The sequence below is a fragment of the Myotis yumanensis genome, unplaced genomic scaffold, assembly GCF_028538775.1.
Source record: "Myotis yumanensis isolate MYYU_CA2020_CCGP unplaced genomic scaffold, mMyoYum1.0.hap1 SCAF_6, whole genome shotgun sequence".
Classification (NCBI taxonomy): domain Eukaryota; kingdom Metazoa; phylum Chordata; class Mammalia; order Chiroptera; family Vespertilionidae; genus Myotis; species Myotis yumanensis.
In genome coordinates, this window is record NW_027223757.1 from 95,547,577 (window position 1) to 95,568,038 (window position 20,462).

At 43.4% G+C, this 20,462-nt stretch overlaps 1 protein-coding gene across 1 annotated transcript in view; it reads right to left on the reverse strand.

Moving 5' to 3' along the window:
• The window catches only part of LOC139012957 (golgin subfamily A member 6-like protein 26), a 105,022-nt gene extending 104,867 nt beyond the window's left edge, over nt 1-155 (reverse strand). The window contains exon 1 of the mRNA XM_070419143.1: nt 88-155. The gene's annotated coding sequence lies outside the window, so the exon portion shown is untranslated. The remainder of the gene's footprint in view (nt 1-87) is intronic.
• Between the last annotated feature and the right edge of the window lie 20,307 nt (nt 156-20,462).

Below are 20,462 nucleotides of genomic sequence, written 5' to 3' on the forward strand. Positions count from 1 at the left end.
ACCTGGCTGAACCATTAATAAAAAATATCAGTTTCTCAGGGTAAATCTGACATATTTCGTCTCCTCTGAAACCCTGAAGCTTCTCACCTGGAGTGGAGGCTTCAGTCAGACCCGGTTGTCTTCCTCCCCGTGCCGTGACCAGCAGGGCGGAGAGAAGCACAGGAAAGGGGACTCTAGACTGCACTTTGTTCCTCTTCGTTCATGTGATGGTGAACCTCTCATGACCATAAAGCCAGGTGTTCAATCTGCATATTATTTATCTGCTGATATGAAAACACACCTCTCTGAAGAATCACTCCCCTTCTGCCTGCTTTTATTTCTTTTCCTTTCATTTTCAAGATGACAGTATATAGTAGAAATTTAAGGGAAACATTCTCATACCAACTTCCCAGATTTATGTATTTATCTTGTTCAGAGTAAGGGATGTGTGTACACGCTACCTCCACAGTGTTTTATAATCCAGACTGATTGGACCTATAGTTTATGGAAAATATTCCCAGAGTACTGAGGGGAGCTGATGCTTGCTTTTACATCTCCAGCCCCATGATTGCGGTCTGTCCGTGCAAAACCTCATGCAGATACTCACAGTCTTGGAGAGCAGGCTTTCTCCTGGACACTGTGCACTGAGTGCCCACAGAGCCCAATGGGCACTTTACTGGTGGCTCTAGGTGAGAGCACAGGAGACACACACACTGATTTGCTGTTAGGTCATTTGCACTCAGTTTTACCTCTGATTCAGGAGATGAACTAAATCCTAGGGAAATAACCTGAATTTACCAGAGCTCTCCTGATTGATGTCCTGATGCCATGGATTTGGTGTCTGATTGAGGCCCCAGCTGACCCTCATGGCTCTCGGTCCCCCCACACAGATGCCAACAACATGCACTTCTTTGGTCTTAAAGAAGTTTGTTTCATGTCTGAGAATACCTGACAGGAACCTCATTCTCAGGTTGGAAATTGGATGACTTAGGGAGAAAAAGTTACCAAACCCACCTCCTCTTCCCATTCCCCAGATTTAAGAAAACATGGGGCCCTAACTGGTTTAGCTCAGTGGATAGAGCATCAGCCTGCAGACTGAAGGGTCCCAGGTTCGATTCTGGTCAAGGGTATGTTCTTTGGTTGCGGGCACATCCCCAGGAGGAGGTGTGCAGGAGGCAGCTGATCGATGTTTGTCTCTCATCGATGTTTCTAACTCTATCCCTCTCCCTTCCTCTCTGTAAAAAAATCAATAAGATATATTTTTTAAAAAAGAAAAAGAAACCATGGGTACAGAGGCTCTGCAGGTGAAAAATGCAGAACTGTACTGTTTGAAGGCTGTAATTTTGCATTGATGGGCAAGATTAAGAACAGAATTGAAGGATCTTGCATGCAAAAGGATATCAGAAGGGGAAGTTCCTCCCCAAACTTCTGTCCTGCTGTGGGGAATTTCAGGGACTTGAAGGAAATTATGGCTTTCAGCTGCACAGACAGCACAATGCCCAAATGCTGTTTTCCACATCTCTGAGCCCATGAGCCCAATAATCGCTAATAAGTCTTTCTACTGGCAAAATTGCCAGCTCCATGACTAATATAAAAAATGTAAATAATAAATAAAATAAGCCAAAAAGTAACAACCGTTAAAAGGATGAGGAACTTCTACCAAGTAAACCGGCTGTAATTTAAGCTGTTCAGGTGGGAGCCTTGGCCATTACTAACTGAAGGAGTGGGGGTTGGATTCTCGGCCATGGACCTTAATGGAGTCTGAAAAAGGGTCAGTAATGAGAGAGGCATTTCTGGAGTTCCTTCACTGTACATCCTGACCTTGCCTGGAAAAGACAATGGTGTCAGATTCCCGAATTTGAGCTTGAGTCTCACTCAGATGCATCAATTCTCTGTGCAGCTTTTCTTGAATTGCAGTTGTTGGCACCTGCTGAGTTATATTTTCTTTTGAGACATTGACTTTGCATTTGTGTTGCCTTCAGTGTGAACTCCGTGGTCCCACCTGTTGGTGCCAGACCTGCAGTTGAGTCATCACACCTCTCAGTGGGGCAGGAGATGCCAACCCTGAGATCTCTAGGTACATAGGTTTCTTATAAATCCTATTTCCAACAGGAGAATTAAATCCACGTCCAATCAGGAAGCCATGAATTGTCTCCTGTAATTCTCAGAGAGCACGGCCTTGATAGCAAGCTTGTTTGAAATGTGTGAGTTTATACTGTTCACACACTGTGAGACAGGGAAAAACCTAGTAAATGCATTTTGAACAAATGAGGAGTTGAACACATGAATTTCTTGTTCCCTTATATTTATTGTTTATGTCACTCTATTGCCACCTATATTTTCAAAGTAATTCATAATAACCCATACATCTTCATTTCCCAAAGTTTGCTAATTTTTCATCTTCATTTGCTCTCTGTGAATTCTTTGCTGAGGATAATAAGGAGCTTGACTCCTGTTGTTTTCTCACTTTTCCCTCCCTTCTTGATATATTGTTGATCTTTGAACATATTGCTTTCAATAATATGGAAAAAGTTCATGTGAATGCTCTTATTACCTGAAAAAGAATTATCATAGCAATAAAATTTCCCCAAACAATAACTTAGTAAAGATATATGGTTATAAATTGGTTAACCTTTGTTATTTAGTCCATGGGTTCAGAAGTCAGAGATATTGTTTTAAATATTGGCTGAGCAATTTGTTCCAGACACTTTTTACGTGTTTTAGTGTTGAAAACTGAGAAAATCTTTTAGGGTTTAGAAAAATATAGATGAAATATTAGTACATGTCAGAGATGAACATGGCACACAAGTACAATTAGAGAAAAGGAGACTTGAAAAGAATGTAACCAATGAATACACAGGTCCAAGGGACTTTCAGAAAGACAGCAGAGCATATATTTGGGGAGAACCAACACAATGTTGGGAGGTGATTTCGGCATTGATGTGTATAACATTGGCTATGGCCTTTGTTAATAACTGAACAGATAACAGGCGACTCTGGGCTCAGTCTGGGGTTGTGATAATTAGACACAAACTTCATGGGATATGGCAGTATGTAAGCTCCTCTCTCAAAAAAGCCAAATGGTGACAAACCCAGACCATAAGGAGAGGCTAAATCACAACTGGAACAATTTCTACAGTCTGCCTGCCCAAATAATTCCACGGCTCCTCTTTCATCATCCCAGACACTCAGAGATGTCCCTCTTCTCCAGACCCGCTGCTCTCAGGATGTTGCTCCCAGGTTTTAGGGACTTGGCCTCCAGAGGCAATCACTCTCCAGAGGTAGTCACCTATATAAATTGGGATATAATCAATATATAACATTCTGTGTGCAGATTAGTCATCATAACTGCAGCCTGAGTGAGCCTGTTACCCACAGATGTGACGGGGGTGTTCTGCTCGCAGGTCTTCTCCACCGAGCGTGCTCTGTGCTGTCTTCAGTCCTGGGCTCAGATATCACTTCTGTTCTTCCCCAGCCATAAGCGCTGCAGGTGACACCTTTCCTGTACCTTCTGTCTCTCACTCTCTGCTCTCCTTTCTACATAAGCATATGTGTTGTTATCTCCCATTTTAAAACAGAACACAATTAACAAATAATTGAGAAGAGGCATAAGCTAAATTTCTTCCTTTATTCTCTACTAGTTTCTGTGCTAACTTTCTTCCCTTTAAGCTAGTATAGCTTTGGAAGTGTGGTGCCCTCAGCCTCTTCACTTACCTAATATCCATTCTCACTCCCACCCGCAAGTCTGCTGAAAGTGCCTCAGCCAATTCCTTCATGTTCCACTCCCACATTTTTTAGCCTTGAACTTCCACAGGATTGACATACATGGTCATTAAGTTATACCACTCTCGTCTTGTTAGATTTCCAAGAAAGAGTGCACTTTTCAGCCTCTCTGGGTCTCCATGGGCCAGTCACAGGGTCTTTCTCTTCAGCCCCGTCCTTACTCTCCTCCCCACACCTCACATCCTCTGACCTGGGCCTGCAAGCTTGCTCTTTACTTCTCTCACCGTGTGATTTATGTTGTTAATTTTATCCAGTCGCCTGACTGTAGTAATCACCTATGTGAATGCTTTAGGCTTTGCTGCTGAGCTTTTAAGAGGTATATTAACTTCCTCCAGCACGTCTCCTCATGGTCATCTTACTTGTAGCTCAAATTCAGCACATGCAAAGCTGAATGCATGGTCTCTCCTCCAAGTTCTTCTGTGGCTGTCATCCCATTCTCAGAGAATTTGAAGCCTTTCACTCATATTCTGTTTCACACTTTCCATTCTTACTGATAATGATTATGTCGAGGAAGCATTTTAATAACAGGGAAATTTTTATTTTTACTTTTAAAAATTACAATAGACTTTAACATTTTTATTGTAATTTCAGAGTGCTGTTGCTGGGAATATGAGTAGCTTTGCTTCTTATTTTAATCCTATCTACTCAACCTGATACTGTAACAGTCATAAAAGTGCAAATACTCATTTTCTTACATGTTTAAAATACTGCTATGTTGGAAAACATGTTTCAAAGCTGGCAATTATGTATTGTTGATGGCCCTTTCTTTCCAGGAATATTTTTTCCCCAAGCACCTGAAAACTTTAGAAAATTTACTGTGTCCCCTTCTTCTCCCTGCCCTCGCCTGCTAGCCTCCTTCACTGCCCAAGAGTTAGTAAATGTCCCTTGGGAAAATATAATCCTGAATTTGGGGGCCTTCAGCTTCTAACTCATTGTTCCACATTCACCTGTCCACTGCTCTGTGGTAGTCATTTTTCCAGGGTAATACCTCTGCTTGGGCCCTGCCCAATGCCCTAATCAGAGGGGGTGGGGGTGTGATATTGCCAGGGAATCAGCTCATCTAGTTCATCAAATCAATATTTCTTCCTTTGATTTTTTACTTCTTTAAATATATTATTCTTTTTCAATTTAGTCATTTTTTAAGTTGTTGGATCAGGAGTATTATCCTGCTGTTAACCACTACATTCAACTTCAAAATACAAGTCAGCTATGAACTGTGGTTGTGTTTTTCCTTGTTTTCTATCTTTTTATTATGACATATATTGAGGTGACATTGGTTAATAGGATTACATATGTTTCAAGTCTACATTTCTATGATACAAGATCTGTATGTTGCATGGTGTGTCCACTAGACAAAGTCAAATCATCTCCCATCAACTCCTTCCCTCTGGCAACTCCACACTGCTATCTGTGACTATGAGTTGCAGTTATATATCTCAGCTAGTGGCCTGGTGCATGAAATTCATGTGGGGGTGGGGGGTTATCCCTCAGCTCAGCCTGCACACTCTCCAATCTGGGACCCCTCAGGGGATGTCCGATTGCCGGATTAGGCCTGATCCAGAAGTTGGTCATCCCTCTTGCAATCTGGGACCTCTGGCTCCTAACCGGTCCCCTGCCTGCCTTTCTGATCACCCCTAACCACTCTACATGCTGGCCTGCTCGCCCACAACTCCCCCCCACCAGCCTGCTCACCCCCAATTGCCCCCCTTGACCAGCCTGATAGCCTCCAACTGCCCCTCACTGCCAGCCACATGAGCAGATTTCTTCCATTTCACAACCATCACAGAGTATAAAATTAATCCCAAAACTTGCTTAGGGAGGGTACAAAAAGCTTCAAATTCTGGCTAACCAACCAGCTAAGAATCAATCTTCATTGTAATTGCTACAAAATACATATTTTGAGTTATGCAGTTCAAGGAGGTATGGCATCACAGTCTATTTGGCTATTCAACTGCTTTAAAATATTAACCCTATTTCTAGATAAATAGTTCTCAACCCCAGCTACCCAGGAGAAGCACTAGAGGTATAATTGCAAAGGTCCCACCTTAGACCAGTCAAATATAAAGTTCTCCGGGGTAGGGAGGAGGGGAGGAAGAGAAGGTAGGGCTATGAACCAGTAATTTAAAATTTTTTTCAAGTGATTATACTTGACATAGGATTGAGTAGCACAGGGCCAGGCTGCCCTCTCCATGCCTCCTGCTCCTTATCTATCAGTTTAAGCTGAGTCTTCAAGGCAGGTGAGGTGGATGGGATTGCATTGTTCAAGGACCCTCTTATCACACCAGCCTCAGAGGGAACAGACAGGAAATATTCTGAACTCTGTTCTTCTCATTTAGAGTTTCACCCACAATTAACTGAAATTTTATGATCCATATCACCATCTTCATGTGGAGCTTCACCTGTGGCCTTTGTTCTATGCCACTAAAAGCCATGAGGGCAGAGATTAAAAATGGTGGCAGAGTAGGAGGATGCTGCATGGGCATGCTCCCAGGAACAAGCTGGAATTACAACTGAAATACAAGAAGGCTTCCTGAATAATCAATGGAAAACTCACAGGAGAGAACCCTGATACCCAAGGACCGAAGTTGGAGCTGGCATAGAGCCTGGTAGGAGGAGCAGAGAAGTGACCCACAGAGGGGAACTGAAGTCCCAGAGAGTTATCTCAGCTGGTGGTGGAGGGGGGGAGGTGCCACTGAGAATTCTGGGATCTAATCCCGGATCTGGGCTCCCAAGCAGAGAGCACCATAGCTGAGGAAGGTATCCACATAGCATCAAGCTGTGGAAAGCAGTGGGGTGCTGTTGGCCAGGGAGTGGCAGCTGAAAGTTCAGGCAACTTCTTAAAGAGCCAAGGCACAAACATTCCCTGTGGAGCCACCCACCTTGTGCTCTGGCAGAGGGAGGGCAAAGAGGATTGGAGCTGTGAGAACAGAGGCCAGCACTGCGGACTCGGGGGGATAGAGCTCAGAAGGCAGACACCCCAAGTTTCCTCAGCTCAGTTATTCCTTCACAGAGTCACATAGACATCTGCCTTGCCTGGGGGGAAGACAGTTGACACACCCTATTGGAAAACACCTTGCCCTGAGGCTGCTTAAGAGATTAAAAGTAACAATTTGAAGGAGTAACAGCTGCTTGTGTAGCCCACCCCCATCCAAGGAACAGCAGCCTCCTGTCCACCACACCTTCTGTCTCCCCCCACAAGCCAGAGGAGCCACCACAGCAGTGAACAGCACCCAACACAAGAGCTGCTCCCAACTGAGAAGCAGCTGCTACCACAACCGCCCAAGGAGCAACCGCAGCCCCAGGAGCCACTGCCACCCAGGGAGCAGCCACTGAACGACTCAACATCTAGATATGTTGGTGAGATCAAACATGGGTAGACAAAGAAACCCCCAAAGGAAAGAAAAGGAGAACTCGCCAGAAGAACAGCTAAGTGATACAGAGGCATGCAGCATGACAGAAAAAGAATTCAGATTAAGGGTCCTAGAATGCATAAACTGGATGGAGGAAAAAATCAACAACTTATGCAAAAAGCAAGAAGAAACAGATGAAAAAATCAATAAATTATGTAAGAACCAAGAAGAAATGAAGAGTGATATAGCTGCAATAAAAAAGACCATTGAAAGTTGCACCCAATGCAGGAGCACACAAATACAGAAAAAAAACTCCTGGAAGATATCAAGGGAGAGATTGACAACAATACAATCATAGCAGGGGACTTTAATACACCACTGACATCACTGGATAAATCCTCTAGACAAACAATTGGCAAACAAACAGCAATCCTAAATGACTCACTAGATCAGATGGACTTAATTGATATTTTCAGAACACTTCACCCCAAAGCCACAAAATATACGTTCTTCTCAAGTGCTCATGGGACATCATCAAAAATAGACCGCATATTGGGTCACAAACAGTCTCCCCAAACTCAAGAAGATTGAATTCATACCAAGCATCTTCTCAGACCACAAGGGCATAATATTAGAAATAAACTACAATAAAAACAACCCAAAATACTCAAACACTTGGAAGCTGAATAGCATGTTATTAAATATTGATTGGGTTACCATTGAGATCAAAGAAGAAATTAAAAACATCCTGGAAACTAATGACAATGAAAACACAACAATCCAAAACCTTTGGGACACAGTGAAAGCAGTCCTGAGAGGGAAGTTTATAGCTCTACAGGCCTATCTCAACAAACAAGAAAAAATGGTAGTAAATCATCTAAATCTACATCTCAAAGAATTAGAAAGAGAGCAACAAGAAAAGCCCAGAGTGAGGAGAAGGAAGGAGATAATAAAGATTAGAGCAGAAATAAATGACATAGAGACCAAAAAAACAATACAGAAAATCAATGAAAACAAGAGCTGGTTCTTTGAAAGGATAAACAAGATTGATAAACCTCTAGCTAGGCTCACCAAGAAACAAAGAGAGAGGACCCAAATAAACAAAATCAGAAATGATAGAGGTGAAATAACAACAGTCCCCACAGAAATACAAATGATTGTTAAAAAATACTATGGACAACTCTACTCCAACAAACTGGACAACCTGGAGGAATTGGACATATTCCTAGAAAAATACAACATTCCAAAACTTAATCAGGAAGAATCTAAAAATCTCAACAGGCCAATAATAACTATGGAAGAAATTGAAGCAGTCATCAAAAAGCTTCCAGCAAACAAAAGCCCAAGACCAGATGGCTTCACAGGGGAGTTTTACCAAACATTCAAGGAAGAAGTAAAACCTATCCTCCTCAGACTACTACAAAAAATCCAAGAGGAAGGAACACTTCCAAGCTCATTCTATGAAGCAGCATCACCCTAATACCAAAACCAGGTAAAGACAACACAATGAAATAGAATTACAGGCCAATATCCCTCATGAACATAGATGCCAAAATCCTCAACAAAATTTTAGCAAATCGGATCCAGCAGTATACCAGAAGGATCATACACCATGACCAAGTAGGATTTATCTCAGGGATGCAAGGATGGTACAATATCTGCAAATCAATAAACGTGATACATCACATAAACAAATTGAAAGAAAAAAACCACATAGTCATATCAATTGATGCAGAAAAAGCATTTGACAAAATTCAACACCCATTTTTGATAAAAACTCTCAGCAAGGTGGGAATAGAAGGATCATACCTCAACATAATAAAAGCCATGTATGACAAACCCACAGCCAACATCATACTCAATGGACAAATCTAAAACCATTTCCCCTAAGAACAGGAACAAGACAGAGATGCCCAACCTCACCACTCCTGTTCGACATAGTACTGGAAGTATTAGCCATTGCAATTAGGAAAGAAGAAGAAATAAAAGACATCCAAATTGGAAAAGAAGAAGTAAAACTGTCCTTATTTGCAGATGACATGATATTATATATAAAAACCCCTAAAGATTCCATCAATAAACTGTTAGACTTAATAAAAGAATTCGGCAATGTAGCAGGATACAAAAATAACACCAAGAAATCTATGGCATTTCTATACACCAATAGTGAACTTGCAGAAAGAGAGATTAAAAAAACATTCCCATTTACAATTGCACCAAAAAATTTAAGCTACCTAGGAATAAACTTAACTAAAGAGGTTAAAGACCTCTACTCAGAAAACTACAGGACGTTGAAAAAAGAGATAGAGGAAGACATAAAGAGATGGAAGAACATACCATGTTCTTGGATTGGTAGAATCAACATCATTAAAATGTCCATACTACCCAAAGCAATCTATAAATTCAACGCACTTCCCATTAAAATACCAATGGCATATTTCACAGAACTAGAACGAACTCTCCAAAAATTCATCTGGAATAAAAAACGACCCCGAATAGCTGCAGTGATCCTGAGAAAGAACAAAGTAGGTGGGATCTCAATACAAGATATCAAACTGTATTAGAAAGCCACTGTTCAATGGAATAGAATAGACCCCAGAAATCGGCCCAAACCAATATGCTCAATTAATATTTGACAAAGGAGACAAGAACATACAATGGAGTCAAGATAGTCTCTTCAATAAATGGTGTTGGGAAAATTGGACAGATACATGCAAGAAAATGAAACTAGACCACCAACTTACACCATACACAAAAATAAACTCAAAATGGATAAAGGACTTAAATATGCGACGGGAAACCATAAGAATTCTAGAAGAATCCAAAGGCAAAAAAACCTCAGACATATGCCGAAGCAATTTCTTCACCGATACAGATCCTAGGGCATTGGAAACTAAAGAGAAAATAAACAAATGGGACTACATCAAAATAAAAAGCTTTTGCACAGCAAAAGAAACCATCAACAAAACAACAAGAAAGCCCACTACATGGGAGAACATATTTGCCAATATTATCACTGATATGGGTTTAATCTCCAACATTTATAGGGAACTCATACAACTCATACAACTCAACAAAAGGAAGATAAACAATCCAATCAAAAAATGGGCAAAGGACCTAAATAGACACCTTTCAAAAGAAGACATTCAGAAACCCAAGAGACATATGAAAACATGCTCAAAGTCACTAATCATCTGAGAGATGCAAATCAAAACAACAATGAGGTACCATCTCACACCTTTCAGAATGGCTATCATCAACAATTCAACATACGACAAGTGCTGGAGAGGATGTGGAGAAAAAGTAATACTCATGCACTGCTGGTGGGAAAAACCAGAAACACCAATCAGAAAGGATATATGCACCCCTATGTTCATAGCAGCACAATTCACCATAGCTAAGATCTGGAAACAGCCTAAGTGCCCATCAGTAGATGAATGGATTAGAAAACAGTGGTACATCTACACAATGGAATACTATGTTGCTGTAAAAAAGAAGGAACTCTTACCATTTGCAACAGCATGGATGGAACTGGAGAGCATTATGCTAAGTGAAATAAGCCAGTCAATGAAGGAAAAATACCACATGATCTCACTCATTCATGGATAATAAAGACCATTATAAACTTATGAACAAAAATAGATACAGAGGCAGAGCTGCCTCAAACAGACTGTCAAACTACAGCAGGAAGGCTGGGGAGGTTTGTGGGGCAGAAGGGGGAGGGGGTAAGAGATCAACCGAATGACTTGTATGCATGCATATAAGCATAACCAATGGACATAAGACACTGGAGGGTAGGGGAGGCCAGGGGAAGGTTAAGGGCGGGGCAAAAAAAGGAGACATATGTAATACCCTTTGTAATACTTTAAGCAATAAAAAAATAAATAAATAAAATAAATAAAAAATAAAAATGTACTTAAAAAATAAAAATAAATAAATAAAAGCCATGAGGGCAGCTAGAGTGTGGTTGCTCTTTGAGTAGAGCTATGGCAGAGTCCTGTGATTCTATCTGAAGATATTTTATTTTACTTTTTTTTAAATACTCTGACTTTAAAGAATATATAAAGTCATCTTTGAAATGAGATAATAAAAAATAAGAGCTTGCTTGTGAAGAAATTGGAGGTCATTAATCTGTGACTGCACCAAATAAAACTTGTAGCCATCTTGTAAATGTAGAGAAGCCAGCCCAGAGTTCCTTGTATCTGTTATACTAACAAGTCTATTTTCACTTTTTTCTGCATTGTTCTCAGGTAGACTTAGAGGATGGTGAGCTCTACCTTTCATTCTAGCATGTGAGAGTTTATGAATTAACTAGAGGCCCAGTGCACGAATTAATGCAAGAGTGGGGTCCTGCTGTCCGGCCCCAATTTGGGCTGATTGGGACAGGCTGGCCAGGGGGCAGTGCCACAGGTGGTTGGCTGGCCAGCCCTGGCCCCTGGTTGAACTTCTGGTTGAACTCCCATCTGAACTCCTGGTTGAGGGGACAGTTTGCATATTAGCCTTTTATTATATAGGATTCTGTAGAATCATCTGCCCAGAACCTTCTCTCAGACCTGATTTTATTAAATATTTGCTGCTATATTCATTACTTCTGTCTTAAATTATTCAGAAATTTTCTGTATGTAGGTTATATAATTTTTATCTCAACCTGTAACCTTTAAACTTTCCCATGATCTTAGATTTATTGATAATCATTAAAATTTCAAGTCTGTGTCAAAATTATGGGATTTTAAGGGTTGGCCTTTCCCCGCTACCATTGCATTACTCTTGACTGAGTAGGTATTTTGTGGTGTAAAGTATAGCCTGCTGAACAGTTTAAATGTCCCTCATGTGTCTGTCTGTGAGATTGCAGAATCATTTCATCAAAACAAAGGCGAAATTCTTTTAACTCCAGTCAGGTGAGTAATGTCTAAGTTCTCATCCTTTGAAGTTACTGGATTTTGTGTCATTTAAAAAATCTCCAAAACAAAGTGTTTGACTTTTATGCCCTGTGGATTTTCCAAAACCATAAGTTTAGCCTCAGTCTCTTAATAAGAGGTGACTTCTTGTGGGGTTTTTGTTTTGTTTCGTTTTATGTTTAATACTAGTGCCCCGGTGTATGGATTCGTGCACATTGAAAGGAAATTAATTAGAAGGTGGCAGGTGGGATGGAACTGGGCAAGATGGGCAGGACATACCTTGGAGCCAACCTCTCATGGTCCCTCCCTGGATGGTCATATCTGGGGTGACGCCATGGCTTGAAGGGTGTCTGTGGAGTCAGTGGGATCCCTCCAGCAAGTGGATTTCCTCAGTCTGGCCTGTGGGGATTGGGCTGAAACCAGCTCTCTGACATCCCCCGAAGAGGTCGCGGATTGTGAGAGGGCAGTTCTCAAGTGACACACCCGGAATTGGGCTCCCTCCTCTCTGGTTCCAGGTGCATCACCTGAAAACTGCCACTGCCAAGTCACCGCAGCTTGGAAGCTCCTGCATTGAGCATCTACCCCATGGTGGTCATTGTGCATCATAGCTACCGGTTGGATGGTTGGATGGTTGCTTAGCCATATATATATATATATATACTAGAGGCCCAGTGCACAAAAATTTGTGCACTCGGTGGGGAGGAGGGGTACCTCAGCCCGGCCTGTGCCCTCTCGCAGTCTGGGACCCCTCGGGAGATAACGACCTGCTGGCTTAGGCCTGCTCCCTGGTGGCAGAGGGCAGGCCCAATCCCTAGGTGCAGCCCCTGGTCGGGCTCAGAGCAGGGCTGATTGGGGAGTTGGGTCACTGCCCCCTGTCATGCACAGAGCAGGGCGGATCGGGAGGTTGCTATGCCACCCTGTCACACTCAGGGTAGGGCCGATTTGGTGGTTGCGGCGCCACCCCTTGTCACACACAGAGCAGGGCAAATCAGGGGGTTGGGGCACTGCCCCCTGTCACTCACAGAGCAGGGCCCATCAGGGGGGTTGGGGTTCCATACCCTGTCACACACAGAGCAGGGTCGATCAATGGGTTGGGGAGCTCCCCCTTGTCATGCACAGAGCAGGGCCCATCAGGGGGTTGAGGAGCTCCCCCCTGTCACTCACAGAGTAGGGCCAATAGGGGAGTTGGGGCACCACACCTGTCACACACAGAGCAGGGCGGATCAGGGGGTTGGGGTGCCGCACCCTGTCACACTCAGGGCAGGGCCAATGGGGAGGTTATGGCTCTACCCCATCACACATAGAGCAGGGCCCATTGGGGGGGGGAGGGTTTGGGGCGCTGGACCCTGTCACACACAGCAGGGCCGATCAGAGGGTTGGGGCACTGCACCCTGTCACACACAGAGTCGCAGGCCGATCAGGGGGTCGGGGAGCTCCCCCCTATCAGGCACAGAGCAGGGCTGATCAGGGAGTTGGTGCGCCTTCCCCTGTCACGAACAGAGCAGGGCGGATAGGGAGGTTGTGGTCCCGCCCCCTTTCACACACAGAGCCGCAGGGTGATCAGGGGGTTTGGGCACTGCCCCAGTCACGCTGATCCCAGTGCTGGGCGGCATATTACTCTTTTACTATATAGGATAGAGGCCTGGTGCATGGGTGGGGGCTGGCTGGTTTGCCCTGAAGGGTGTCCTGGATCAGTGTGGGGGTCCCCACTGGGGTGCCTGGCCAGTCTGGGTGAGGGGCTGAGGGCTGTTTTCAGGCTGGCTGATGACTGAAGCTCCCAACCACTCCTTTTTTTCTTTTGTCTTTTTTTTTATTCTGGGCTAGCTTTAGCTCTGAGGCTTGACTCCAGCTCTTAGGCCTCTGCTACTGAAAGCAGGTATCTGGTTTGTTTGGTTTCTATAATCGAAACACTGTTTCAACTCCAGCTCTGAGATCCTGGCTGGCTGAAAGCAGGTTTCTGGGGTTTTTTTTAGCTTCTATATTTGTAACAGTGTTCAAACTGCAAGCTCAGAGGCCTGCAGCAGCAGGAGGGGAACATTGGAGTCCTCTGTCACTGAAGCAAGCAAGCCTCATGTTCGCTTCAAGCTGCCTGGCTTCCAGCCACCATCTTAGCTGGCAGTTAATTTGCATATCACCCTGATTAGCCAATGGGAAGGGTAGCGGATGTACGGCTAATTACCATGTTTCTTTTTTATTAGATAGGATAGACTAGTGGCCTGGAGCATGAAATTCATGTGGGGTGTGGGGGGGGGGATGGGGGTGGTCCCTCAGCCCGGCCTGCACCCTTTTCAATCTGGGACACATTGAGGGATCCTCATGGGATCAGGCCTAAAATGGCAGTCAGACATCCTTCTCGCAATCTGGGACTGCTGGCTCCTAACCTCTCGCCTGTCTACCTGATTGCCCCTAACCACTCTGCCTGTTGGCCTGCTCGCCCTCAACTGCCCCCCACCCCACCAGCCTGCTCACCCCCAATTGCGCCCCCCCCCCCGCCAGCCTGATCGCCCCCAACTGACCCCCACTGATGGCCTGCTCACCCACAACTGGCTCCCCCTGCTGGCCTGCTGATACCCAAGTTCCCCCCTGCCCCCTGGCCTGGTCACCCACTGGTCTGATCACCCACAACTGCCCTCCCCTCTTGGTCCCGAACTGCCTCTACCTCGGCCCTGCCACTATGGCTTTGTCCAGAAGGTCTCCTGGAAGGTCTCCCAATTTAATCAGCATATTACTCTTTTATTAGTATAGATAGAGACTTGGTGCAAGGGTGGGGGGGTTCCCTTAGGGGGCGGGGTGGCCTGGGCAAGGGGCCTGTGGTGGTTTGCAGGTCAGTCATGCCCCCTAGGGTGAGGGTCCCTGCTGGGGAGCCTGTCCAGTCTGGGTGAGGGGCTGAGGGCCGTTTTCAGGCTGGCCACACCTCCTTCAGGGTGGGGGTCCCCGCTTGGGGGCCTGGCCAGCCTGGGTGAGGGCTGAGGGCTGTTTGCAGGTCCCTCCCTTAGCAGCCAGCCCTGGCAACCCAAGCCTCCCATGCCCACAGGTCCCTCCTTCAGCCCCAGGCCAGGGCAGGAGGGGAAGCTTGGCTCCCTTTTTGGCTGGGGCGATCCAAGCTTCCCACCTGCTCTGATTGGCTCTGTGGCCATGGCCATCTTTGTCCCACTAATTTGCATACTCAATCTTGATTGGCTGGTGGGCGTGGCTGTGGGCATTGGGGAGGGGTGGTTAATTTGCATGTTTCTCTTTTATTAGTGTATATTCCATAAGGAGTGTGTGTGAGAGAGCATCAGTGTGACAGCTTACCATGAGATGAGGCCCCAGTGAAGAGGACTGAGATGCAAGGTCATGGCATGGCAATGGCCAAAGGATGTTTATCTACAGGGCACTCACACATTTGAATTTACTAGTGCCAGGAAGGCTGTGTTCCTAACCCTTTCTGTAGACATAGGAAGTGCTGGAGCTAAACAGATTGGAGGGTGAAGTCTAGTTTATCTATGTTCTAGTTTATCCATTTTGTCTCTTTCCTCATCATTAAAATGGGAATTATATGAAATTCACATGGTATTATAAGATTTAATGAAATACTGTGTATGAAACTCTGTATAATGTCAATTTGGCTTTTTAAAAATTACTCAATCTTAATTATGATTTGGATTACTAATTGTGAGAAGGGTACTTGTAAAATAGATATAAGCACCATTTGGATCTTCTGAAAATAAAGTGAATTGTCATGGTTCCTTGGACATCTCATCTTCCATGACTTCTCCACAGTCTTCTCCAGCCTCTCCTATGTAGTTGGGCTACTGGCTTTGAAGCTGTGAGCCACGGGTTAACCTAGTCTTGGTTTAGAACCCTGTCAGCTGCTACTACTTTTTATATATAAATCACTATATATAATTTCTGCAGAAGTTGAGCTAAGTTTAAAAATGATTACCTTTGCACACCTTTCTTCATCTAAAATAACCCATTGGTGGCTGTATAAGTAAAGAACTGAGGGAGAGATTAATAATTGGGAAGAACCTGGACAATGTGAGGATGTCTCAGCTGGACTACAAATGGACAGCTAACAGGATCTGCCAAGCTTTTCTAATGCACTAACGTAATACACAGACCTTCTGGATCTCCATATCCGTTACCTGAGGATTTAACAGACTTTCTCCCTGCCACACCCGTGAACTGTATTCCAAATCCATCTCTTCATTTTATCACCATAGTTTTTTTTTCTTTTTTTTTGTTTTAATTTCTATATTGATTAAGGATATGTGTCCTCATCTCCCCATTACCCTCCCAACTCCCCTTCCACTCATGCCCTCACCCCCCTGTTGTCTGTGTCCATTGGTTAGGCTTATATGCACACATACAAGTCCTTTGGTTGATCTCTCCCCCTTACCCCCACCCTCCCCTACCTTCCCTATGAGGTTTGACAGTCTGATCAATGCTTCTCTGTCTCTGGATCTGTTTTTGTTCATCAGTTTATGTTGTTCATTATATTCCATAAATGAGTGAGATCATGTGATATTTATTGTTCTCTGACTGGCTTATTTCACTTAGCATAATGCTCTCCAGTTCCATCCATGCTGTTGCAAATGGTAAGAATTATTTTTTACAGCAGCATAGTGTTCCATTGTGTAGATTTACCAAAGTTTTTTAATCCATTTATCTGCTGATGGGCACTTAGGCTGTTTCCAAATCTTAGCTATGGTGACTTGTGCTGCTATGATCACAGGGATGCATATATCCTTTCTGATTGGTGTTTCTAGCTTCTTGGGATATATTACTAGAAGTGGGATCATTTGAATGGGAGTTCTATTTTTAGTTTTTTGAGGAAACTCCATACTGTTCTCCACAGTGGCTGCACCAGTCTGCAGTCCCACCAGCAGTGCATGAGGGTTCCTTTTTCTCCACATCCTTGCCAACACTTGTCATTTGTTGATGATAGCCAGTCTGACAGGTGTGATTTGCATCTCTCGGATAATTAGTGACTTTGAGCATGTTTTCATATGTCTCTTGGCCTTCCTTCTGTCTTTTTTCAAAAAGTATCTATTTAGGTCTGTTGCCCATTTTTCTATTTGGGTTGTTTACCTTCCTTTTGTTGAGTTGTATGAGTTCCCTGTAAATGTTGGAGATTAAACCCTTACCGGTGATAACATTGGCAAATATGTTCTCCCATGCAGTGGGCTTTCTTGTTGTTTTGTTGATGGTTTCCTTTGCTGTGCAAAAGCTTTTTATTTTGATGTAGTCCCATTTGTTTATTTTTTCTTAGGTTCCATGCCCTAGGAATTTCTTCACTGATACTGCAAAAACTAAAACTATTTCCCCTAAAAACAGGAACAAGACAGGGATGCCCACTCTCACCACTCCTGTATGACATAGTACTGGAAATACTAGCCATTGTAATCAGACAAGAAGAAGAAATAAAAGGCATCAAAATTGGAAAAGAAGTAAAACTGTCCTTATTTGCAGATGACAAGGTTCTTACATAGAAAACCCTAAAGACTCCATCAAAAAATTATTAGACTTAATGAATGAATTTGGAAATGTAGTAGGATACAAAATTAACACCAAGAAATCTATGGCATTTCTATACACCAATAGTGAACTTACAGAAGAGAGACTAAAAAAGCAATCCCATTTACCATCGCACCAAAACAATTAAGATACCTAAGAATAAACTTAACTAAGGAGGTAAAAGACCTCTAATCAGAAAACTACAGGACACTGAAAAAAGAGATAGAGGAAGACATAAACAAATGGAAGAACATACTGTGTTCATGGATTGGTAGAATCAACATCATCAAAATGTCCATACTACCCAAAGCAATCTATTGATTCAATGCAATGCCCATTAAAATAACAATGGCATATTTCACAGATCTAGAACGAACTTTCCAAAAATTCATCTGAAATAAAAAAAAACAAAAACCCAAATAGCTACAGCAATCCTGAGAAAGAAGAACAAAGTAGGTGGGATCTCAATACCAGATATCAAGCTGTATTATAAAGCCACTGTTCTCAAAACAGCCTGGTACTTGCACAAGAACAGACATATAGGTCAATGGAATAGAATAGAGAACCCAGAAATCGACCCAAACCAATATGCCCCATTAATAATCGACAAAGGAGGCATGAACATAAAATGGAGTCAAGACAAGTCTCTTCAATAAATGGTGTTGGGAGAATTGGACAGATACATGCAAAAAAATGAAACTAGACCACTAACTTACACCATACACAAAAATAAACTAAAAATGGATAAAGGACTTATCACCGTAGTTCTTTCATCTATTTTCAACTATCACAAACTTCTTACTCATATTGTTAGGGGCAGAAATAGAATACTGGTACAGCTATAATTATAAGACATATTAATCATTCTTTGTTAACCATGACTGTTCTGTTCTGATTAGAGAAAGCACATTTTAACCTGGCTGAGAGTTGCATGCCCTGGGACATGGGAGCTAACATCAGAATGCAGTCCATCCTCCTATTCCAAGAGCTGCCTGTCATTATGGAAAGATTTACAACCTGTGGCTAAACAATATAGTCCAGGAGGCACCCACCCTTTGCAACCCCCAGCCCTATTGCCTGTAGCCATTATACATTGCCTACTTCCCCCTGCCTGTAATTCTTATTTTCCCACATAATCTTTGCCCTGCCACCCAATATAAGCAGCTGGTTGATGGGGAGAGGTAGAGCAGATTTTTGGGGATGACCTGCTGCTCTCCCATGCTGCTGGATTGTTGGAATAGAAGCTCATATATGATTCAACCTGTCTCTGCTTAATTGGCTCAAGTAGTGACCTGGACCCGTTGGTTTTCCAGTTACAGCATTTGCAAGAAGAAGTCTGAGGATGCATATCAAAGTGACTATTAACCTTGTACATAATCTGACACTATAGATAGCAAAAAAAGCCCTGGGATTAATTTATGTGCAAATTATATTGTTCTTATCACCAGTTCCTTCTTGATTCTACTTATGAATAGGAAGATCTTCAGTTTAAAAACTATGCAGTGTAGCTCACTTACAGTAAATGAATAATGATGAGCTCCATAAGCAAGACACATCCTGCTAAAATCATTACTATACACTTCCCCCTTTTTCCCTCCTGAACTGGTAAGTGTCCTATTCAAAGCAGTGTATGTCACATGACTCTAGATGCCCTGCAACCCAAACTCCACATCAGAAAAAATGTGATTTTCACAAATAAACCTAGATGCAGAGATTGTGGTTTAGTGTATAGATTCAAGGGGCGAGTGGGGTGACCTTGGGTGTGGGATACAGAACACAGCGCTGACATCGGAAAGGCTTTCTCAGAGATCCATATGCTGTCACTGGCAGCAGTTGCTATAAGCACTGCCACCGGCTCACTGACAAAAGTAGGAGGAAAACTAAGTATTTGTATTTAGCTAAGACAATGCCTCACATACTAAATATTCAACCACAAAAGTAATAAACAACATTGGTGCATGTGTTAGACATTTTTCTTTTAAAAGTAATGGAAAATCTAATTTATGCAAAAAATAATGTGTTTTCTTTTTATGAAAGAAAAAAATATGTCATAGCTGACTGCCTTCCAGATAAAGCATGAAGTCAGGACATCTTAACTTTGAGATCTGGGAGCAAAAATATCAATTCTGGAGTGTTTGTAAGTTCCTGTAATCTTCTTTCACACTGTCTGAGACAGCAGGAGCCTGCTCACCACTGCTGCTCTGAGTGGCTCTGAGTCCATGTGTTCTTCTAAATTCTTCCTGGCTACGCCAGGGCTGGTTCTGCCTCGGACCCTGCCCACTGTACTAACTGTTGGGAACTTAGTCCAGGTTCCTCCTTTATCCTCTGCTCACTAGTGACAGGTGTCAGGTCTGAGCACCCCTGCCTGGAGCTGGACCTCCTAGGATACCTGGTTTTAGAGGGAGAAGCCATGAGAGGTTGTGGGTGTATAAGAATGAGTCTTTACTGCAGAAGCCAGTGGCCATATAGCCGTCAGACAAACTGTTCTTTATAGCAAAGTCCATACAGGCAGGCAGCCAGACCCCGGCTGGTGAGCAGGTACCTCTTTCCCACAAAGCAGCATTAGTCTCTGTGACCACAGCTATTATCTGAGCAGCCACACGCTGCCCCCTAGACTCACCGCCTCACATCCTAGTGGTACCTAAGCAATCTGTCTCAGCAGCTTCTCCTGTGTCTCCTGCCCAGCACACTGGCTGGTTAACATGGTAGCTGTATCTGAGCTCTCTGTGAGCTCTTAGCCTCACATCGTGGCAGTACCAGCTCTCAGCTCCATCTGAGCTCGCAGCCTCTCCTGCACACATAGGAGCTGCATTCTCTGTGCCTACTGTCTCTGCTTCTCTGCACTCCAACCAACTAGCTGGTCAATAACTTGTATATCATGCTAGAGCAGGGGTCCTCAAACTTTTTAAATAGGGGGCCAGTTCACTGTCCCTCAGACCGTTGGAGGGCCGGA